Source organism: Sceloporus undulatus, chromosome 3 (genome assembly GCF_019175285.1).
Source record: "Sceloporus undulatus isolate JIND9_A2432 ecotype Alabama chromosome 3, SceUnd_v1.1, whole genome shotgun sequence".
In the NCBI taxonomy this organism is placed as follows: Eukaryota; Metazoa; Chordata; class Lepidosauria; order Squamata; family Phrynosomatidae; genus Sceloporus; species Sceloporus undulatus.
The window spans coordinates 157,376,306-157,392,978 of NC_056524.1; the positions used below are offsets into that span (position 1 = coordinate 157,376,306).

The window sequence follows — 16,673 nt, forward strand, 5'->3', positions numbered from 1 at the left end:
ACATTAAAATTCTCATAAAATAACCCTCCTAGTAGTACAAAGCAATACAATATAATATAACACAATGTAAAAAAAATGCAATAGCCGAATCAGGGTTTGGATTCCAATCTTATACAGTTGGGAATAGGGAGAAGGATAGGTATGTCGCTCATGTCGCCTCTGGTGGAAAGGTCCGCCAGACGAGATCTGTCTTAATGGCTTTCTTAAAAGCATCCAAGGTGGTAATGCAATGGCTCTCCTCCAGCAAGTCATTCTAGAGTTTTGAGCAGTAAAGGTAAAAGATCTTTGGGAAGTAGATGTTAATCTAGATTTTTGTGTCTGTAATAAGAGCTTCCCAGACATTTTGAGAGTTTGGGGCGGATTATATGGGGAGAGGCATTCCCGCAGGTAACCTGGGCCCAAGCCATGTAGGGCTTTAAACTTAATAACCAACACCTTGTCCTGTGCCCAGAGGATAATCAGCAGCCAGTTTAGTGTGATGCTCCAGGTCCAATTGATTAAGACTCAGTAACAAGAAGGGGAAGGAGAAGGGGATGACTAAGAGAGTGGAACTATATCAGAACTCAGACACATAAAGAATGTGCCTGGATTCTAACATAGAATACTAGACAAAGAATTTGAGAGATCTTAAATAGGCAAAAATCTTGCCTCAGGCAGAGAGTTGTTCACCCTGCTTCAAAGCAAAACCAAATCTGCATATTAAAGATTACTTGATCTATAGACAGTCTCCAAGATGAGAGAAGGGTCATCCAATGGCTATGGCCTGGCGGAACATCCTGGCCATAAATCTGCCCCAAAGGTGTGAATGACTCTTCCTGTACTCATGCATTTATATGATATGCTTGAATATAATGTTTATATGATATGCTGGAATATAAATGTTTCTAACTGGATGTAAGGTAATTTTTGTAACCATTTTATTATTTTATACTGTCTGTATGCCGTAATAAATTCATTTGAATGACCCTGTTAGCAACTCCTATCTTAGCCTCTTTGATCTATGTTACAATAGTGTATATGATGTGAATGTCTTGCAGTCATGGAGGACTCTATGTCATCTCCCATCAGGCACTCTGTATAGGGTCCTGACAAGGAAAGCCATACACATTAGGGATTTTAAGGCTCCAACGCGTGTAACACCTCCAAGGATAGGGAAAATAGAGAGGGGGTAATGGGGTATGAATGTTGTTATGATTGGGTGTATTTGGACTTATTTAGATGTGATACATGGGTAGCAGAATTAAAACATAAAAGATTGGGGGGTTATGGATAAAAGAAAAAGGAAGGAGGGAGGATTTATTATTTTTATTGGTTATTCAAATTTAAAACACATATTAACATACATTGAAAGATTTTGTTCGTACACAAGAATACAACTAAACACAACATAGACAATAAGATTAAACAAAAACCAAAACAACATTGCTACATAACAATATTGCTAAAATAAACATATTCTCAAAAACACAGGTCTTCAAAGTACTTCCAGTCCAATTGTAATCTCTTTCTAATTTGTTTCTTACATGTTTTTCACATCTATGCTTATAAATTCATTACAATATTTTACATTATTGACTTAAATTGTTAAATTACTCAATAAATATTAAAAAATGCTAAATAAATTGGAGGGAAGGTTTAATGATTTCATGATTGTTATTAATTATTTAGGGAATAGGGTAGTTAGTATGAGTGCACATAACTAGTTGTTAGTAGAATGTTTCTTTGTTCTTGTATGTTTTCTTTCTTCTTTCTTTTAGGATGGAAGTGTTATAATTAATTGATGAAGTTGATTGTTGTTTGTAATATTTGTTGTATTATTGTTTTTTAATTAATAAACATTTATTTTTTTAAAATGCCACACCTTCAAAGTGGCTAGAAGCCGTTTCATTTTGACTGTGTGTTTCACCCCTCTGAAGCCTTATTAACATGATTCTGTCTGAGATTGTGTTGTATCCTTTTACTGCTTTCACTACATCTCTCCTTAGTATGAATGCTATTGTTTCTTTGTGTCTTTTCATTTTAAAAAGACCTATTCCTGTCTACTTTAGCTCATTCACCCCAGTACTGCTATGATTATGCATTTCATTTCATTTTCATTTATGTTTTACTATGGCCTGGTACAGACTGGTGGGAAGTGCCATAAGCGGGCCGAAAGCATGCAGCAACCGCACACTTCTGAACCCTAGTGTGTGGCAGTGGCACCATCATGGCAGCCTCCGGTACACAAGGGGGGCACCATGATGGTGCAGTGTCCACACGTCACAGATAGGAAGTGGTGTCATGGCAGCACCCTTTCCTGTTTGCGGTGGTGCAAAAAAGAACCGCTCTAGGCATCTTCTTTTTGGCAGTGCATCGGTGCTGCAGCATGCAGTTGCTGCAGCACTGACTTGGGACAAAGCTGGGCAGCACAGAGCTGCCCGTCCGTCGAGCCCCTATGTCTAGCTTCTCCTGGCTCATACTTCTCACATTTCACATTCCTATAATAGTACTGCTTTGATCAGTATTTGTATTGTTGAACATGTTTGCTTCTTGGCTTTCCATCTTTTGGGTTCTTTTATGCCCTTGGTTAGCTGTCTTTTGCCATTTCCCTCTGTGGCTCTTTTCTATCTCTCTATGTTCTAGTGTTGCCTTTTGGTTCACTTTGACTGTCTTTTTCAGGGGTTTTTTTGGTGAGAGGATCTCATAAGGAGATTCACCTTTGCCTCGCTTCACACAGTGGTAAGACGTGTTAGCTATGGTGACACTGCTGTTCTTTCTTTGAGATCCTACATCAGTGTTACCCACCACTATTGCTCCTCTCTAGTCACTGTGAGTCACTCTATTTCATACATTTCCATGCATTCCTTTGCTCCAGACTAACTTATTTCCCCTCCCCAGCCATTTGATTCACCTTTTCCTTTCTTTAAACTCCCTCCTCCTCCAATATCTTCAAATATTTTTAACTCAAAAATTCAGCAAAGGACTTGGTATCCAAGTATATTATCAAACCAATAACTAATGCAAACAATTCAGGTATTCAGAGGAAGAAATCAGTCTGTAACAGCACAATATTATGGTTTTTCACTCAAAAGTAAGTGCAATAGAATCCAGGTGGGCTTACTCCCATAAAATAGATATAGGAAGGAAGTCTACAACAATATTTCCTCTCTATAGAAGAGGGTTTCTTTTCTTTGGATCATTGATAGGATTTATGTTGTAGAGAGAAATGGTTTCCTGTTAAAAACAGTTTCTGGTCAACAGGTCATGCCTGAAAACTTTGAAACTATGTCTGTATTTGTTAGCTTTTTAAAATAATTATTTATTTAAATGCAGAGAATGTAAGTACCAATATGAGCTGACACTAATATCAAAAGCTTGAGAACTGTAACTAGTGATTACAATCAACTCATGATCCAAATAAATAATCTCAGGTAGCAGAGGATTTTATGCAAATGAGTACTTGAAGCAGCCATCTCAGGTTAAAACAGATATTTTACACTTACAGGGAAAAATCCAAATAAAACTCAGCAAAACACAGTAGGATAGCTTGTCAACAACACAGAAAAAATGTCTATCTTTTTATTGATCCATCAATCTTAGCCAGCAGAAAATGTTCTCCTGTAAAAACTAGATTTAGAATTCCCAGAAATGTGCAGACTCCCCTCCCAGAGGAAGAAATTTACTGATCTAATTTTATCACAATACCTTTTGCTGTTTAGTTTATTTATTACTAGTGAAAGTTAACAATTTCCTAGTTAAAAACCCTGATTCCCCCACATCTTAATGCTGATTCTCTTCTTCTTCCCATCCTTTTGTGCTGATATTCCTCTAGTTGGAGGCCCAGGTAGCCACACTTCAGCTTATTAGGGAGCAAGAGGTTTTCCTGGACAGAATGGAACAAACGGTCTTGGATGAGGACCACACAGAGGAAGTTGCTGGGGAGGAGAAGGTCACTCCACATACACAGGTGGTAGATAGCTGGAGGAATGTTACACACAGAATTAGGGAAAGCAGGGATCATTCTGGGAGTTGCAGCTACAGAATCAATTTGAAGCTCCTTCCCTTATCAGGGATGATGAGGAAGAGCAGCATGGAAAGACTTCAGGGACAGAGCAGGGGAGACTGAGTGTACCACCACAGGAAATAGCCACTTCTAAGCCTCGGTGGAGGCATGTGGTGGTGGTGGAGGACTCCTTGCTGAGGGGTATAGAAGCAGTGATGTGTGGGCCTGACAAGATGTCTCAGGAGGTGTGTTGTCTCCCTGGAGCAAAAATCCATTATGTGACACTGAGGCTGACAAGACATGTCAAGCCTACTGATCATTACCCATTCATTTTGGTCCATGTGGGAACCAATGATACTGCAAGGCACAGCCTTCAGAAGATCAGGAGGAATTATGAGGCTCTGGGGAGCACATGCTCAGAGGTTTAGCTATGGAGTGTGGAAGCATGATCGTGTGGCACCCTGATCAAAATGCTGCCCCTCCATGAAATATTCCTTCTGCCCCCCAATTTTCGATAACTTAGAGCTTCAGTTGAACATTTCAAAATACAAGGGGAAGGCAATGTTACCAAGGGGATGTGAATACAGCAAATAGAAGTTTTGCATGCACTGTGAATTTTGTGCAGAAGAGTCGCAAATAGAGGACTTTGAAAAGACTGGGTTTTGCTCCAAAATATTGTGAATTTGGTTCAGAATAAGTCCTGAATTGAAAATAGTCATCGAAAACTATGCAGGGGTCCTTTCTTTCTTCCCTCCCTCCCTCCTCAATGTTTTGATTAGGATTTCTGTGGGACTTTCTTCAGAAGCAAACAGAATAATGTAGAAACCACAAACATATTCAGTTGTATTTGCTAACTGACCAAGAACCTTCTGTGCCATTGCAAACTTTTTCTTTTCAAAGGCATATTGCTGTAGAAAGGCTTAAGAGGAATTGTAAAATACCATTTACAGCACGATCCTGTACAAGCTCACTCAAAAATAAGTCTTACAGAATTCATCACTCCAAGGGAGATAGTTACAGATTTGCAGCATTACAGTGACAGGTGGTTGCTTCTATATCAGTGAGGTGGTTGGTGAATTGATCCACTCTGGGTTTTATTCTGAATTATAAAGGTGCTATCCACAAAGCTGAATTTTATCCCTCTAGAAGATTATGTGGGCTGGGCAGCTTTTTAACATTTGTACTGAGACACTGACAAGGAAACTGCCAGCTACCACTGCAGCTGATATTTAGACTGCTAATGCTAGGTGAGAACCAAAACGTTTCAAATTTAAATCCCCCATAAACTTAGTGTCCCACTAGCATCCCACTGAGCCAGTGTTCAATGGCCACTGAGTCCTGACTGATTGACATGGTATGTTTATGTGGGAGGGGAGCATGGTGCCAAATGACTGGGAATGGAGGAAACTGTCATGGGTGGCTGACTGGGACTCTAGATAGCAGTGTTGAACATTTTTTGGATGATTCTTCTTGCTCAAGAAAAATTTTAGTAGTCTTATTCATCTTCTTTAACTCATATCATTATCCTCCATTTCTGTCTGCCCTGGGCAAGAGGCATGCACATGCAATGCGTACATGTGTGGTGGGGAATGGATTCTTATCCATTGTGCAAGTCTCTCTCTTTTCCAGGGCTTAGCACTCTAGAATTCTTTCCTGTATAGAAGTGTTATAGAAGAACACTGATTTATATAGAAGATTACTACCCTTACTACCCATAGTCAATAATGCAGAGCTCTGGATTTTATGACCAAGGAAGAAGGAAGGTAGGAAACCCTGTGAACTTTTTGTGTATTCATATGCTAGCATCCTGCTAATGAGCTATACAGGTGTCAGATGTCACAATTGCATGTGTAAAGTGTGTGTGTCTTTTTTTTAATGAGACTTCACACAATGGCCATATGAAGCTAATGGGGTAAAAATATTTACTGATGTGCACTGGGTCAGATGTATGCAGTCAAACAAGGAACCTCTTCTCATTCTATAATGGGCCTGAGGAACTAGTGTGTAGCTCACTTCATGTTGCACATTGTAATTGTGCAGTGGGATGTCAGTCATGTGTATTTAGCAGTGATCCATATATTTTGTGCTACAGTGGTGTAGTTATTGCATGATGGAAGCAGAACTGTAGTTATGTAGCGTCTCAGCCATGAGATGACACTAGGGAGAAATTTTGTGGGCAGTGTAAGACTCTTCTTCACTGCAGCTGGCAAAGACTGTTGTAACCAAATTACTCCAAGTGACTTAATTTGTCTCATAAAATCTAAGATTTCTAAAAAATCAAAAACAAAATAAAAACTCGGGACAAAATTCAACACAAATGTTGAACTTCTGTTTGGGCAATTTGTCGGCAAAGGATGTTAAACAGTTTAAATCAGCTTAGGATTGGTCTCATGGGAATTTTGCATATCCTTCCATGCTATCCTCCAAACCAAATTGGAGAATCATGCTTTGTTGTTACTGAGATTGGTTGAAATGAACTGCTTACTTTGTTTCAGAACTTCAGTATCAACCTAAGTCTGAGAAGACTTTAACATACCACAATATGTTCCCCACTGAGAATTTTTTCTTTCTATGGGATACATTTTCCTCTTGCCATTAATTATTTGACTATTTCAGTCAGGGATAGCCTGAAGGAAGAGACTCCTCCCTCCTTAACTGTCATCTTTTGGCCTGAGAGGGAGTGATCAGGGAGGTCCAGCTCCACCAGGGATAGCCTGAAGAAAGAGGCTCCTCGCTCCTTAACTGTCATCTTCTGGCCTCCAGCTATGCTCTGACTGTGTGGGGGAGAGGCTTGCGTACCCTAATGAAGTTGTGAGCTATGCTGGTGGTGGTATTATAGTCACCGGTAGGGCCTCCTATGCCAGACAGGTCACAATCGAAGGGTCTGACCAAGAGCGCCAAAGGGCAGGATGGGCTCTCTAGCCTTATGGCAACCATCTAGGAGAAGGAAAACTCTAATTCCAAACCCGGGCAGATGGTGCTCATCTAACCCTGTAAGGTCAACCATCTAAGAGAAGAAAACTCTAATCAAACCTACGACCCGAGGACCTCGCTGCCACCATTCATGCTTGTCAAGGCCTCAGCAGTCGAACCTCTGATTTAAAGGGTGAGGCCAGTTCTGTGCACGCTGCGCTCCACCAGAAAAATCCATTGCACAGGCTCGAAGGATACATACAACGTCATCAACGCACTTGTAGAAAGCACAGACGAATCCTTCCTGAATCTTCGTTCGTGAAGTAAAGCCAAGAAGATTTCAGTCAAGGTAGATAGACATTTCTTTTTGAATAAGTTTAGATGCTCTACTTCTTTCTTTCTCTTCTTTACAGTCACACTGCATATGTAACTGGAGTAAATAATCAAAAGCTATTATGTTTCCTGAAACAGCAATAAACCAATCAACCGTATCAGTGGACTAAGTAAGCCTGCAGACCTTCTTCAAGACTTTAATTTGTACTTCTGTGAAATTCTGAGTTGATGTCACTGCTCTTATTTTCTCTCTCAGGGTATGTGAAGGAAATATATGTGTCATGGGAGGTTGCTTTAATTGTTTCCCACAGGAGATGCAAGCGAGTCATTAAATTCTGTGGAGTTACTAATGTCATTCTTAATTTGATCAAGTATTATGGGGTCTTAGAGCAAATCAGTATTTAATGTTCAGCAAAGCTGAATTCTGAGTTGATGTTTCTGGTGCACAGATTTTACTAAATTATTTCAGAGATTATTGCAGTAAATCATTGAAACTGTCATCCCTAACACATTATTATCATTTGGAAAAGTCAGGCTGATACAATATGCTGAAGAAGAAGGCAAAGTGCTGGGAGACATACAGTATCTTACAGATTCCATCTGTATGCACTGGAAAGAATGTGCTTCCGATAATTGTGAAAGGTAGAGATTCTGTAATAAATCATCATCATCATCTTAGCATGTCAAGCACCTTGAAAGAGTAAGACTATTTCCTTTTGCAGTAACACAAAATAAAACAGGAATGATGGCAGTGATGGCTAACAAGATTCAGATTAGAAGTGTAAAACCAAGATAAAACTGGAGCCTAGTTATTTATAGATGTTGTTCTTATTGTTTAAGGATGGAAAGAATATTCAAAACTATTTAGCACTGTTGAAAACATGTTCCTCTGGTGTTGAAGTCTGATGAAAATCTTGACAGTTAAGAACATTTTGTGCATTCTTTGTAAGCAATTTGTCTTCAGCAAAAAAGTGTGAATTTTGTTCAGAATAGGTCCCCAACTATGGCAGTTTCTACAGTGGAAACAGCATTTTCTGCACAGAAAATAGTATTTGTGCACCGAAATATTATTTTCTGTACAGAAAATGCTATTTTCTGCACAAAAGCCATGTGAAAATTTTGCACAGGATAAGTCGCAAACTGCAAATAGGTTTTGAAAAACTACAGAGGTTTTAAAGACATTTGCACAGTGGAAAGGAAATTACTCATGGCTTCTTCCAGAACTGAACATAGTGGAGAATTACATCCCTATAGTGTGGTTGGAGTCTCACATGACTGAATGCTCCTCCATTCAAGAACAATAATAAAAGGAAATGTATACACAAATAAAGTGGCATTTTATTACGTATACATGTGCATGCAGACTAAAATGGTAGAACTGAGGCAAAAGGCAGATATTTCAGTGATAACTGCAGGACACTAACTAGCAGTCATTTGATAACTATAAATGGACCTAACTTTGCTATAACAGGCCTATAATCTTCTTTGCTTTCTTCAGCAAAGAAGGCTGCCTGTTTCCTGATCTAATATACTAGAAGCAACAGGCAAACACTGAGACATACTTACATTGATTTATACACTCTTGTGCTTTGGAATGTTTGTATGTTGAATTTTGGATATAACTACGGCACATTACCAAACTTCATAATCCACTTTCAATGTGTCATGTGCAGAACAGAACAGAGAGAATGGAATAGGCTACAAGGCCTGGGTCGGTATTTTAATTGCCTATCAAAAGCAGAGATTGCAGATCCCTGAGCTTTGGTCAAACACTGAGTAATATAGAAAAGATAAATACCATGAACACACTGCCACAGAACATATAAAACCAAATGAAGACTTGCTCCTCTGGTTCGAAAGCTGCTTGTGCTGAGTTATCTAATGAAAAATCCTAAAGAAAAATCTTTAAAATTCCCTATAGAAAAATTCAAAGGCAGCTGGTAGTTCCATTATTAGAGGATGGTGAATCTAGAAGCTAGCCTATTGCTGAACCCTATTCCAGACATACATTCAGCACATGGATGGATCCCATACAATATGGAACAATTGTTGAAATGCTGAGGGTGGATTCTCATCTTCAGAATAATGGGGCCACTAGCCACTTCTGGTGAAATTTATATTCCCTCAATCTTTTAATTTTCCTTCTATAAAGTAAGGGGATGAGAATTAGGGCTCTTTTGTACTACATAATTATAGCTTTATGGTTCCACTGTAACTGTTACATTTCCATTTTCTGCAGTCTTGGGATCTGCAGTTCAAAGAGAGGCATTTTTCAGTCTGAGAGTTCTAGTAACAAACAAAACAAACAAGCTTCATTTATATACTGCTTCATACTGCCTAAGCAGTGTCTAAGCGGTTTACAACTGTAAGCTAATTTGCCCCCAACAATCTGGGTACTCATTTTAGCGACCTCAGAAGGATGCAAGCCTGAGTCAAGCTTGAGCCCTTTTGCTGGTCTTGAACTCGCAACCTTATGGTTTGAGTGAATGGCTGCAGTACAGGCATTTAACCACTGTGCCACCAGGGCTCCTAGTAACTCACCAAACTACAAATCCCAGATTTCATAGCATGTTGACGTGGTGATGGAAACGAAATCATAGTGCTCTGATTATGTAGTGTGGAAGGGCCTTTAGTTTTAAAAAAGAAAGCTTGTAGTGGAGGTATGGAAAATACACTGGAGTCACAGCCTATTGTGTTTGTGAATTACAAGGACAATTAAGTCCTTAGCACATCATTTGCACACTGAATGTGGCTAGAAACAGGAATTAACCAGCTGGCTATCTGAAGGAAACTGGCCAGATATGATGTGTCCAGGAAATTCAAATATAGCTCAGATAAAATAAACAATATAAAGAATTATCTTAATATACTTTACAGGAAGAAATAACAATACATCTAGATGTCACAGCCACTATACCTTACAGTTATTATGCTTTTGTAGGGTTTTTTTTATATGATCATAACTGAGACAAGCCTGCTGACAGTGATTCTTCTCAAAACTTTCTGAAATGGTTTGTGATGATAATATACCCCCCCCATCTCTTGAGTTGACCTTAGCAGTTCCTCAAAAGTACTCTAAGTGCTGATTCAAATTTGACACCAATGGCACTTAGACATTGGAGAAAAGTGTAACACTTCTTGCTACCGAAATAAAACTGTCAAAGGACTTCTGCCACTCTTTCAAATTCCCCCCATCCACTAATAGGGAAAATAAGGACAAACATATCGGGCATATATTAATTTGCTTTTCGCCTATTAATTTTCTACTGAGAAATCAGATTTCAGTTATATATAATCTGAAATAAAGTAAAAAAAGTTCCAGCCGTTCAAATGAAATCGGGATATTATCAGTATACAATGTTAGGTCATTCGGGGTTGCTTTTACTTTGAAATCTTTAACTGAAAGCATTTCATAGATAGTTATGGTGAAAGACTCATTTACTAATGCAAAAAAAAAAGGTTGAAAATAGTGGTGTCTAGGTCCTATTTTAATGTTAGATTTTATCAATACTACTAAATTTGTCAGTAGGTCATTCATAATTATTTTTGCTTGTGAAGCAGCACATATTGTTCTGACTGTATTAAAGTAAGGAAAAATGTTAAAGGCTTCCATAGTTTGAAGCACTCCTCCAACTTACTCTATCAAATGTCTTGGCAGTATCTGAACTTTATTAAATATACTTACAGTCTTCATAATATTCAACTGCTATCTGTTTGGGTTTGATATAATTCACAAAATTATTAGTTCCAATATCCACAATATTCACCATAATTTTATAAATATAAATAATCAGGGAGTTTGTTTTATGACAAGGGATGTATAACAAGTACTGACTTTAATGACTCCCACTAACTTCCTTTCCCATTCTTGGCAACTCATGACACTAAAAGTTTGTGGCACTGCCATCACAAGAAAAACCTATCTTCTTTCCTTATCTTCTGTTCAGAAGTTTATTTTTCTTTCTTTATCCTTCTGTCCTGAACATTGTCAGAGCTCTGTGGTCAGGAGGATGTTCTGGAAAATTGGCACCAATACGGTAATGGTTGTAATGGTGCACCTGCTGGTGAGTTCCATGAGGAAAAGTGAATCCCTCTGGAAGTTACCACCTTTGGTCTATGAACCAAAACCAGGCGGGTTATAGACCGCCATTTCGGACATCCTCAGGACGTCCCATTTTACAAAAAGGGGCGTCTCTTCTAGACGCCCCTTTCCCTATCACGGACTCAGTCCATGACAAATGGTAGCAGCCGTTCCACACGGCCGCTGCCATGTTTACGTCTTGGACGCATAGCATCCAGACGGGTCACGGCGGTTATGATGTCGCGGGTGCGCCATGGGCGCCTCACAACGTCATAATGGCGCCACAGGAAGAAGCTCCATTTTGGAGCTTCTTTTTTTGCTCCATGAGGGAGTCGCACGGTTTGTATGCTGCGACTCCCTCGCGGAGCAAAGAGCAACTCCGGCAGACCGCCGCAAAGCGGCAGTTTGTAATGCCTCCCCGATAAGTATTTCCCTCCTCTACTTCTTGGTTTCAAACTTCGGGAATGGTCCCATTTAGCAAAACAACAATTTAAAATCTCTTCTAACAGTGGTGTCAACTGCTGAGCAAAAACATTGATAATGTTCTGGCCATCAGTCATTTTGGCTTAGTGTGTGGGTGTGAATATATGAAAAGAAAATTTCTTGAGTTATTAATAGTTTTATTTATATACCGCTATTCCAAAGATCATAGCGGTGAACAGAAAGTAAGCTAATTAGCAAGTAAGCTAATTTGCCCCCAACAGTCTGGTTACTCATTTTAGCGACCTCGGAAGGATGCAAGCCTGAGTCGAGCTTGGGCCCTTTTGCTGGTCTTGAACTCGCAACCTTGTGATTTCGAGTGAATGGCTGCAGTACAGGCATTTAACCACTGCGCCACCAGGGCTCATAAATTTTAAATTTTATTAATCTCAATTTTATTAAATTTATTAATCTCAATTTATCATCTCAGGAAAACTGAAGTAGGCAAAAAATATTGCCATGGTCATCATAAAATTCCCTCTTGCCTCTTTGACAAAATTAACTGTGTCCTGTTTGCTGTTTTAATTATGAGTGTGAAAATGCGTGTTTTTCAACAAATCCTGGCTAATAGTGTGTCTTGTTTGGCCTTTCATTGAAATATTTCTAGGGATCAAACAGATCAGCAACTTGGAGTGGCCAAAGGCTGCTCTAACCCTGATCAACTCCCAATAACTGCAGGACTGTGATGACCGGATATCACACTCCTGAAGCCAGTTACTGCCTTGATCTGAAATGACCAGCCAGTAAGAAACATTTTTCCCTGCTCCTTTTGAGGCCAGCTTTGAGATGCGATAGCTTGCCTTTGGCATGGTTTCTGGCCAATCCAGGGCCATATGTCTCCATATATTGCCTCTGGATCAGCCTAATCTGTTCCAGGCCTTAATCAATCAGAAGATATTATTTTATGTGCTTGCTTAGATTCTGTTAGCTCTGCTGTTTCCCTAACTGTTTTAAACTGCTCCAAAGTCATTTATAAACAATCCCTTTCAAGTTATATTATGTGCCAGAGAACATACTTAGATAGTATTTTAATTCCTATTGAGGTGGTTGGTGTCCCCTTAAAAAGATTCATTATTTTTGATTGAGTCAGTTCATAGGGAAGTGGATATAGCATTGCAGCCTTGCTTCCTTATTTTTAACAGCAATATTGTCAATATGTAAATACATTATAAAGACTTTAAAGGCTCTCTACAAAGTGGTGAGCTGACATACAGCATCCTCATTATAGTTGAAATAATACTGTATATCTCTTGGAAAAATATGCTTTAAAATTTCATATTATAAGATAGCTGGATTCAAATGACACATTCTCTCCCCAAGTCAAAATTTGAATTAGACCGAGTCCGAGTCACATAAAAAAAGGGGAAGATGTTGTGACAAAGATTTAATTACTATATATGTCAGTATTCCTTTGTTCATACAATTTAGGAGGCAAGAACATATAGAACAGGAATTGTAGCATGCTGTAGAATAAGGAATATCACCTTCAGAATTAAAAAGAATGCCTCTGCACAACACTGATTTAGCCAAGAGTGTTTTTTTATCATAGTAATAATGGCTGACATACTGTTCAGTTGTTACAAGATTGTAAATTAGACAAAGGGTTTTGTAACTGCTGGTATTCACATTTACAGTTGTGAACGACCCAATGTGATCATAATATGCCTACCTTTGTACACTGGCAGCATCTTAACAAATGTGTTCCCAATTTACTGCAGGGTACTAGGAAATGACATCTGCAGTGATCTTGTGGACACTGAGACAAGCCGTTGTGGATGGACCCCAAGGGGTCTCTTCAACTCACTGTTCTTGGCATACTTCTTGACTGGGCAAGTGCTTCAGGCATCATTTCCCACTGCCTCAGTTTGCATCACCTTGGAAATGTTTCAGCTGATTGTGTGTGTGTGTGTGTGTGTGTGTGTGTGTGTCAAACTGGCATTGCCATTTTAACTACTACCATTGTCACAGTTATGTTAATAGTACAATATCCCAGTCAATATTAATTTTATCTTTCTTTTTTAAAAAATACAATCAAGTTCAAATCTATCTATCTATCTATCTATCTATCTATCTATCTATCTATCTATCTATCTATCTATCTATAAAATGAGTACATCTGTTTAGAGCTGTAATTTTTTTTGTTTATTTCATGCTTGAATGCAAAAGCTGAAAACAAAAGATCTTCCTTACCCCACTGGCTGAGAATCTGAGTTTTAATATATTTTTCTGTGATTTTATGGGCAAAATTCCCCCAGGTTTCCTCCCCCCCCCAATGAATTTGTTTTGTGCAGAAAAAAGATTTGCACACAATGCACTGGCATTTTTCTTTGGTCTCATGGGGGGGATGTTTTTTGTACAAAAGGTGTATATTTTGCTAAATATTCATGAATACTCTTGAAATGTGTGAAAATAGTCCATGGAACATGGTCCTCTGATTGGGACAGTATTACTCACATTAACTCAGCAGCGCATAAAGAAATGACTCAATGTTGCAGAGGTAAAACAGGAATGTAAATAAACATTTCAGAGCATCTTCTGTGCTCATCTTCCTATTATGATCTGTGACTCACTCCTTGGTAGAATGGTATTATACATTAAGATTTACCATATGAAAAAATCCTGGAACAAAACCTTGTGAAGTTGTCATCTATTAATAGAAAGGCAGTATGTTGTTAGCGTCAACTTTGTTCACCTTGGTTGCTAGTTTTAAAGAGATGAGTGACAGTATTAGCAGATTTCTACCCCTGCTTTTGCTAAGTGTGTTACTAGTAAATTTACTGTATGTAAAAGCTGCTTGCCATAAATATGGATGCCTCAAATATCAGCTTCTTTTATGAATTTCAGGCTACTCACCTTCCCCCAAGATATCTGTTTTAGCATTTGTGTGTGAAGAGGATGAAAATGTCATTAGTGTTTCTTTTTTCCCTTTCTCCAGTCTTTACAACTAATTCTAAAGTCATAATTGATTCACTGTTGAAACCAGGACAGAAAGGATGCTTCAGAAGTTGTTAAGAAGCTCACTTACATCCTCACATGATACTTTAGCAGTCATGAAAGCTTGAGAAAGTAAACCATACACTTCATCATTCCTGCACTGGAGACATCTTTTTCCCCCCACAGAATGTCTGAATATTCCCATGCATTGTCCCTTTCACTCCTTCTGTAGACATGAAGGAGAGTATTCAGTGGTTATGCTCACATGTCACACTAAGTCACAGTCCATACTAGCCCTGGTTTATAGCTTTAGTTATTAATTGTCCTGAAGTCAACAAAGCACTCTGTTTTTTCTGCTTCTGATCAGTTTCTCTTACTCCTTTGGTTAGTTCCTTTTTCTGGCTGAGCAGCTAGGCAAACTAGAATGGAACAGGCCACAGTTCTATGTGTAGAGATAATCACAAGCTATGATTTAAACTAATGTTTATGGTGGCTTCTAATCATAATTCAAACTGGTCTACAAACCATGCTTTGTTTGCAAGGATGTGCAACAAGAAACCGAGGTTTGATAAAACAGAACCTAGATCACCATTATGTACAAACTTGGCTACTATGCAAAATGAGAGACCATAAGCAGCACTGCCACTATGACTGGCAGTGGCCCTCTGTTTCTTTGCCATGGCATGGTGAGAGCAGGGTTCAAATTCCACTTGAAGGAATTGGGTTAACTGAGTAACTAGGCCCTTGTGATGATTCCTTGAGAGCAAAGCCCTGTGCGTGGCTATTACTCTCAGGGAGATCCCTTAAAAGAACTATATTTCCCGCTGCCACCACTCAGTGAATTATCTATGAACTATATTTCCCAAGCACAATAAACTATATTTCCCAAGCACACACTGAGACTTGCTTGAGAGAGAGATCTAGTTTCCTTTCTTGCTAACCCACAGCAATCAGTGACCGAATAAGGCACGTGTACAGGAGCACAGAGATAGCAGATGCTTTTAAAAGAAAGAAGTTTATTTTAAAGAAATAGTATAGAATAGGAAGGTATCACTCATGCCAGGCCTCCTTGCCTTGCAGGTCAGAAAACACAGTTACAAAGGTATTCATTTCAGGCAAGCTATTAGATAAACATAGCCAAAAACCTAGACGTACTGACTAACACTGTTCCTAAGCTACTCACACAATGATGGGATTTGCAGTCCTTGTGGAGTTCTTGGAATCAGGGAGTTGGCTCCTTGCCAACTCTACCTGTATGCCAGAGCCGGTCCTCCGGCTGCTCAGAGGACAAACCTCTGGTTTCCCCAAACACAGCCAAGATGGAGAACAAAGGACACATGGTCCTACAGGGGTATTTAAAGCCCTCTCTTGGAATCTTTTGAAACTGCCGCTCTGGCACTGTTGATTGGCCAAGTGAGCCTTACGTCAGCTATGATGTAGCTGCTCATTAGCATGTGATGTCATCTCTCATTAGCATGTACCTCCTCCCAGATTAACCCTTTGTAGTTCAGGAGAAGTCCTCAGGTGACTGGGAACCCAGCCACCACAGCCCTCTAAATGTAAAAAAGCAGGACAGTGTAGAGATGAAAGTCTGATGGGAGAAGAGTGGGTATGAGCTTGGATTTTGGAAAATCTGTGTACATGTGTATGCATGAACATTGGGGAAATGATAGGCATGGGGAAAATAAGAAACATATTTGAAGAAAAGTGTCAAAAACGGGTGTGTGGAAAAGCCTCAGGAGACTCTTAAAGAGGCAAGTATCTCCACATTTTGGGACTCATCCTGTGTGAAACTGTATTTTTGACAGAGAAAACAAGTTTCCTGCACAGAAAGCAGACAGGAGAACATGATGTTTCTGCACAGAAAATGCACAGGAAAACTTGTTTTCTGCACCAGAAACTTGTTTTCTGCACATGCGATGCCATTTTCTGTTGCAAAAAACTACATTT

General features: G+C 39.2%; 1 pseudogene; it reads right to left on the reverse strand.

The window, feature by feature from the left end:
- Positions 1-10,998, reverse strand: part of LOC121925877 — a 26,394-nt pseudogene extending 15,396 nt beyond the window's left edge.
- Between the last annotated feature and the right edge of the window lie 5,675 nt (positions 10,999-16,673).